This window comes from Acinonyx jubatus, chromosome D3, assembly GCF_027475565.1.
Source record: "Acinonyx jubatus isolate Ajub_Pintada_27869175 chromosome D3, VMU_Ajub_asm_v1.0, whole genome shotgun sequence".
In the NCBI taxonomy this organism is placed as follows: domain Eukaryota; kingdom Metazoa; phylum Chordata; class Mammalia; order Carnivora; family Felidae; genus Acinonyx; species Acinonyx jubatus.
This window is the reverse complement of record NC_069392.1, coordinates 63,117,565-63,125,539: the sequence shown is the minus strand read 5'-3', so window position 1 is coordinate 63,125,539 and position 7,975 is coordinate 63,117,565. Positions and strand designations below refer to the sequence as shown.

General features: G+C 34.6%; 1 pseudogene; it reads left to right on the top strand.

Annotated features, from left to right (window-relative positions):
- The first annotated feature begins 278 nt into the window (after positions 1 to 278).
- LOC106972944 (heterogeneous nuclear ribonucleoprotein A1-like) lies at positions 279 to 1,379 on the top strand (annotated as a pseudogene).
- The last annotated feature ends 6,596 nt before the right edge of the window (positions 1,380 to 7,975 follow it).

The window sequence follows — 7,975 nt, the reverse complement described above, 5'->3', positions numbered from 1 at the left end:
TGCAGGGGGAAAAACACTTTATAAAATTCTCAACAGCTTCTATTCCAAGCAACACACTTATAAATAACCTACACTTACAAATAACAATACAATTAATAAATCATGTTTGAAAGTAGAAAATACTTTTAAATATGACCTACATGATCCTATGGGTTATCACTAATGCTGTGACTGGAGGGAAATTCATAGCCTTACATGTATTTGTTAAGAAAAAAAAGCTTTCTGCCTGTGGACCCTGCCGAGTAAGCATTGCAAATATCTCCCCTTCCACCGCCATCATGTCTAAGTCAGAGTCTTCCAAAGAGCCTGAACAGCTGCAAGAGGTTTTCATCAGTGGTTTGATGAGAGTCTGAGGAGCCATTTTGAACATTGGGGAATGCTTACAGACTTTGTGGTAATGAGAGATCCAAACACCAAGCAATCCAGAGGCTTTGGGTTTGTCACGTATGCCAGTGTGGAAGAGGTGGATGCAGCCATGAATGCAAGGCCACACAAGGTGGATTAAGAGTTGTAGGACCAAAGAGGGCTGTCTCAAGAGAAGATTCTCAAAGACTTGGTGCCTACTTAACTGTGAAAAAGATTGTTGTTGGTGGCATTAAAGAAGATACATGAAGAACATCTAAGAGATTGTTTTGAACAGTATATGAAAATTGAACTGATTGAAATCATGACTGACTGAAGCAGTGGCAAAAAGAGAGGCTTTGCTTTTGTAACATTTGATGACCATGACTTTGTAGACAAGATTGTTGTTCAAAAATACCATACTGTGAATGGCCACAACTGTGAAGTAAGGAAAGCTCTATTTAAGCAGGAGATGACTAGTGCTTCATCCAGCAAAAGAAGTTGAAGTGGTTCTAAAAACTTTGATGGTGGTTGTGGAAGTGGTTTTGGTAGGAATGACAGCTTTGGTTCTGGAGGAAACTTCAGTGGGTGAGGTGGCTTTGGTGGCAGTCAAGATGGTGGTGGATATGGTGACAGTGGGGATGGCTATAACGGATTTGGTGATGATGGAAGCAACTTTGGAGGTGGAAAGCTATAATGATTTTGGCAATTACAACAATGAGTCTTCAAATTTTGGACCCATGAAACGAAATTTTGGAGACAGAAATTGTGGCCCCTGTGGTGGTGGAGACCAGTACTTTGACAAACCACAAAACCAAGGTGGCTATGGTGGTTCCAGCAGCAGCAGCAGTAGCTGTGGCAGTGGCAGAAGGTTTTGATTACTGCCAGGAAACAAAGCTTAGCAGGAGAGGAGAGCCAGAGAAGTGAAAGGGAAGCTACAGGTTACAACGGATTTGTGAACTCAGCCAAGCACAGTGGTGGCAGAGCCTAGATGCTACAAAGAAGACATGTTTTAAACAATACTCATGTGTATGGGCAAAAACTTGAGGACTGTATTTGTGATTAATTGTATAACAGGTTAGTTTCTGTTCTGTGGAAATTGTAAAGCATTCCACAAAGGGTTTTAATGTAGATGTTTTTTTGCACCCATGCTGTTGATTGCTAAATGTAATAGTCTGATCATGATGCTGAATAAATGTGTCTTCAAAAAAAAAAGAATAAATAAAAGTCAATGAGCTAAGAATTCATATGAAGAACAATTAAATCTAAATGAAGAATGAGAGAAATGATAAAAATTCATGAAGAAATTGATATAGAAAATATATTAGAGATTTTTTTAAAACTGAAAAATTGGTTCATTTAAAAGGTTAAATTGATAAATTTGGGGGAGACTAATAAGAAAGAGGGAGTACAAACAATATTAATGTAAATGTTAAAAATATTTAAATCCTACATATTTTAGGATTTTGATATAGAAATACTATAAACAACTTTGTGGCAATGAATCCAAAATTTAAATGAGATAAAAATATTTCTAAAGAGGAAAAGAATAAAAGAATAAATATTACATAAGAATAAAATCGAAACAGAATTTTAAAGAAAATTTAGCATTAAGAAATCTCTAATATCGGAGTGGATTATTGGATTATAAGAAATAAATAATTCCGATGTTACATAAAAATTTTCATATAAAACAAGGAAATGTCTCTCTCTTTCTCTCTCCTTCTTTTATTCTTTTCATAAGACCAGGATGTTCTACCAAAAGAAATTTAAAATAACAGTATCCTCATGAATATAGATTTAAAATCCTAAATAAAACATTAATGATAAAGTTGAATTTATATACAAAAATGCATCACAAACAGGTTGTGTTTAATTCTAGAAATTCAAAGTTTGTTCAATGTAAGAAAAAACAATCAGCATACTATACCTTTATAGATTAAAATGTGTGTGTAGGGGCGTAATCACATGATCATCTAAACAGGTGCAACAAAGATATTTGAAAAAATTCAGCAATCATGCCAGAGATGAAATCTGGAATCAGATTGGAATCACTAGACTGGGAATTTAAAACAACTGTGGTTAATATGCTAAGGGCTCTAATAGATAGACCATATACAAGAACAGATGGACAATATAAGCAGAGAGATGGAAATTCCAAGAAAGAATTTTAAAAATGTTAGAAATAAAAACACTACAGCATAAATAAGAATGACTTTGATGGGCTCATTAACAGACTGGAAATGGTTGAGGAAATAATCTCTGAACTTGAGAATATGTCAATAGAAACTTCCCAAACAGATAAACAAAGAGGAAAAAATACGGGGAAGGAAGGAAGGAAGGAGAAGGAGGATATCTAAGAACTGTGAACCAAATACAAAATAAATAACATGTGTAATGGAAAACCAGGAGAAGAAAGAATGTGAGGAAGAGTAGAAGTATTTGAAGCAATAATGACTGAGGATTTCTCCAAATTAATGTCAGACACCAAACACAGATCCAGGAAGTTCAGAGAATACCAAACAGGATAAATTCAAAAAACAAACAAACAAATGACACACATAATTTTCAAACTACAGAAAATCAAAGATAATATAGAATCAGAGAAAAATTTCCTAAATCATTCCATGAAGCCGGTATTATCTTAATAACAAAACCAGACAATGACATTACAAGAAAATTACAGACTAGTCAGTATGTCTCATGAACATAGATACAAAAAATCCTCAAGAATGTATTAGCAAATCAATCTAACAGTGTATAAAGATAATTATACACTTGACCAAGTAGGATCTATTCCAGGTATACAAGGCAGGTTCAATGTAATCTATCATATCAACAGGCTAAAGAAAAATCACATAATCATATCAATGGATGCAGACAAAACAGTTGACAATATAAACATCTATTCATAGTAAAAACTTTCAGCAAACTAGGAATAGAGGGAACTTCCTCAATTTGACAAGGAACCTCTACAAAAAGCTGTAGCTAATATCATACTCAATGGTGACAAACTGTAACTTTCCCCACTAGAATCAGGAATAGGGCAAAGATGTTCCCTCTCACCACTGTTTTTCAACATGATACTGGAAGTCCTAGCTAATGCTTTAATAAGACAATAAAGGGAAATAAAAGTTATACTGAGTTGGAAGGAAGGAATAAAAACTGTCTTTGTAGAGTACATGATTGTCTATTTGGAAAACCTGAAAGGATCAACCAAAAACTCTTGTAACTTATTAGTAATTATAGCAAGGTTGCAGCATACCAGGTTAATACAGGAAAGTAAGTCACTTTCCTATATACCAAAAATAAAGAAATGGAGTTTGAAATTAAAACATAGTACCATTTACATTAGTACTCAAAAAGTTAAATTGTTAGGTATAAATCTAACAAAATATGTGCAAGATATATACGAGAAAAACTATAAAACTCTGATGAAAGAAATGGAAGAATAAATAAATGGAGAAATATACCATGTTCATGGATAGAAAGACTCAATATTGTTAACATGTTAGTTGGCCCCAACTTGATTGGTAGATTCAGTGAAATTCCAATAAAAATCTGAGTGTGCTATTTTGTGGTTATCGATAAACTGATTTTAAAGTTCACAGAGGCAAAAGACCCAGAATAACCAATGTAGTAGTTAAGAAGAATAAAGTCAGAGGACTGATACTTTTCAACTCTAAGACTTATGATAAAACTACAATAATCAAGACAGTATGCTGTTGGTAAAAAGATTAGACAAACAGATCAATGGAAGAGAATAGAAAACTCAGAAATAGGCTATGTAACTATAGTTAACTGATCATTGAAAAAAGTAAAAATGAGGATAGTCTTTTCAGCAAATGGTGCTAGAGCACCTTAATATTAATGTCCACATGCAAAAAAAGTGCATATAGATACATAGAAACAGACCTTACATCCTTCATACATATACACCCATACATACACCTCAAAGTGGACTATAAACCTAGATGATAAGCCATGAAAATTCAGAGGAACTTTAAATGCATATTACGAAGTGAAAGAAGCCAATCTCTAAGGGCTACAAACTGTGTAATCCTAACTATATAACACTCCGGAAAAGGCAACACTGTTAACTATAGTAAAAAGATCAGTTGTTGACAGAGGTCTGGGAGATGGCAATGGGTGGATAGGCAGAACAGAGAGGACTTTTAGGACAGCGAAACTACTGTGTATTATACTATAATAGTGGACACATGTCATTATATATGTCACAATACCAAGATTAAACCCTAATGTAAACTATAAATTTTGGATAACAATGATATACCAATGTAGGTACATTCATTGTAACAAACATACCACTCTCATGTAGGATTTTGATAGGGAGGCTAGGCATACGTGGAGGCAGGAAATGTATGGGAAAATTCTGTACCTTTTCCTTAATTTTGCTATGAATCCTAAGTTGCTTTAAAAATAAAAGCTATTAAAATTATATAAAAGAACAAGAAGAGTTAAGACAATGTTGAACAAGAAAAAATACCACCTATTAAAACTTATTATAAACCTTTAATATTTAACACTGGAGTTACTGTAAGGATAGTAATTAATGGAGTTAGACAGAATAAAGAGCTAGAAACAGTCCATAAAAAATAGGCTTAAAAATAGCTCCTTGGCACAAAAACAGATACTCAGATCAATGGAACAGATAGAGAACCCAGAAATGGACCCACAAATTTATGGCCAATTAATCTTTGACAAAGCAGGAAAGAATATCCAATGGAATAAAGACAGTCTCTTCAGCAAGTGGTGCTGGCAAAATTGGACAGCAACATGCAGAAAAATGAACCTGGACCACTTTCTTACACCATACACAAAAATGAACTCAAAATGGATGAAAGACCTAAATGTAAGACAGGAAGCCATGAAAATCCTCGAGGAGAAAGCAGGCAAAAGCCTCTTTGACCTTGGCTGCAGCAACTTCTTACTCAACACATCTCATCAGATAAAGGGTTAGTATCCAAAATCTATAAAGAACTTATCAAACTCAACACCCAAAAAACAAATAATCCAGTAAAAAAATGGGCAAAAGACATGAACAGACACTTCTCCAAAGAAGACGTCCAGATGGCCAACCAACACATGAAAAATGCTCAACATCACTCATCATCAGGGAAATGAATATCAAAACCACAGTGAGATATCACCTTACACCTGTCTGAACGGCTAACATTAACAACTCAGGCAACAACAAATGTTAGTGAATGAGAAAGAGGATCTCTTTTGCACTGCTGGTGGGAATGGAAACTGGTGTAGCCACCAGTATGGAGGTTCCTCAAAAATTAAAAATAGAACTACCCTACGACTCAGCAATTGCACTGCTAGGTATTTATCCAAGGGATACAGGTATGCTGTTTTGAAGGGGCACATGCCCCCCAATGTTTATAGCAGCACTATCAACAATAGCCAAAGTATGGAAAGAGCCCAAATGTCCATTGATAGATGAATGGATAAAGAAGATGTGGCATATATACACAATGGAGTATTACTCAGCAATCAAAAAAGAATGAAATCTTGCCATTCGCAACTACATGGATGGAACTAGAGGGTATTATGCTAAGCGAAATTAGAGAAAGATAAATACCATATGACTTCACTCATATGAGGACTTTAAGATACAAAACAGATGAACACAAAGGAAAGGAAGCAAAAATAATATAAAAACAGGGAGGGAGACAAAACATAAGAGACTCTTAAATATGGAGAACAAACAGAGGGTTACTGGAGGGACTTTGAGAGGGGGAATGGGCTAAATGAGTAAGGGGCATTAAGGAATCTACTCCTGAAATCCTTGTTGCACTATATGCTAACTAACTTGGATGTAAATTTAAAAAAAATAATTAAAAAAATAAACAACGCCTACAACAAAAATGGTACTGCAAAAGAGATGAGAAGACATTCTTCCCCATAAATTGCATTGATTCAACTAGATATCCATAGCAAAAAAAAAAAAAAAAAAAAAAAAAAAAGACTTGAAACTACTGCATGCTAAAAAGATGTAAATCTAAGTGTTGGAAATCTCAAGGTAAAAATTAAACCAACCTTTTGTAATCTATGAGAATATCCTCATGAATTTGGGATAGGTAAGGATTTCTCAAACAAATCACAGCAGACTCTAATTAAAAGATTGCCAAAGTCAACTAGATTAAAATTGGGAATTTCTGATCATGGAAAGACAACTTTAAGAAAGTAAAAAAAGATGGGACTCCTGACTGGCTCAGTCAGAGGAGTGTGCAACTCTTCATCTCAGGGTCATGAGTCTAGCCCCACATTCAGTATAGAGATTACTTAAATAAAAACGTTCTTAAAAAGTCACAAAAGAAAGAAAAGTTATTCAGCAACACATACACATATGCACAAAGTATATAAAGAACTTAAGGGAAATACAATTCAGAAAAAAATGGGCAAGAGAATCAAATATTTCACAAGAGAGTGTTTCTAAATGGTCAATAAAGCTGTAACTCAGTGCTTCAACTCATTAGTCAACAGAGAAATGCAAATTAAAGATGAGGCATCACTACACACCTACTAAAATGGCTGGTGGGAGTGTAAACTGGTATATTCACTTTGAAAATATATTGACGTTTTCTACTAAATCTGAACACATATACCCTATGACCCAATAATTCCTTCTCAGTGTATACCCAACAGAAACATGTGCAGCAATAGAAAAGTACAAGAATATTTATAATAGCACAATGCTTAGTAACCCCAAACTGGAAACATCCCTGATTTATAAACGGATAAATAAATCTGGTATATTACCATCGATTCCTAAACAGCAGTGAAAATGAACAGATATTATGCGCAAAAAATGGTAAATCTCACATTTATAGAGAATTCTGAAAACAGGCAGACATAGTATATGTTATTAGAAGACAGGAGAGTTGTTCACTTGGGTGAGATGGGAGGCTTGTGATTGCAAAAGACCAGGAAGTGAGACCTAGAGGTCAATAATGTTCAGTTTCTTCATCTGGTGGTATTTTCACTTTGGGATAATTCATTGAGCCATTCACATATGAATTGAACACTTCTCTCTTTGCATGTTCTACTTCAACTAAAAGGTTTTTTGTTACTAACTCAGTCATTATTGACCAAGTAATCAATTATGAAATGCCTTATTGTATCATCATCATCATCATCATCATCATCATCATCATCATCAACAACATCATTAAAATATTGGTAACCTGGGCAGTATCAACGCTCAATTTAAAAAGTAAAGAATTATAAATCAGATTTCTGTCCTTATGTGGATGGTCAAGGGCAAAATCATAACTTGATTTTTTAAAATTTCCACATAATTCTTATCACTTTCAAATGCCTACTACTGTTGCGTAGATTTACATGATATATCCCAGTGCTACTTCTCTGACATGTTCTCTTATTCTTCCCTTTCTTCACTCCTTTCCAGCAAAACTGGCCTCCCAGTTTCTCCATGTTCCTTCTTTTCCCTTCCATCTGGATGCAGTTCACTCAGATACTCAAATGCCTAGTTCTTTGACTTCCTTCAGATTTCTGCTGCAATATCACCTCTGCACAGCCTTTTAGGCTACCCTATCCAAAGTAACACTCTTTGTTTCTGGTCCCATAGCCTGGTTTATTTGTC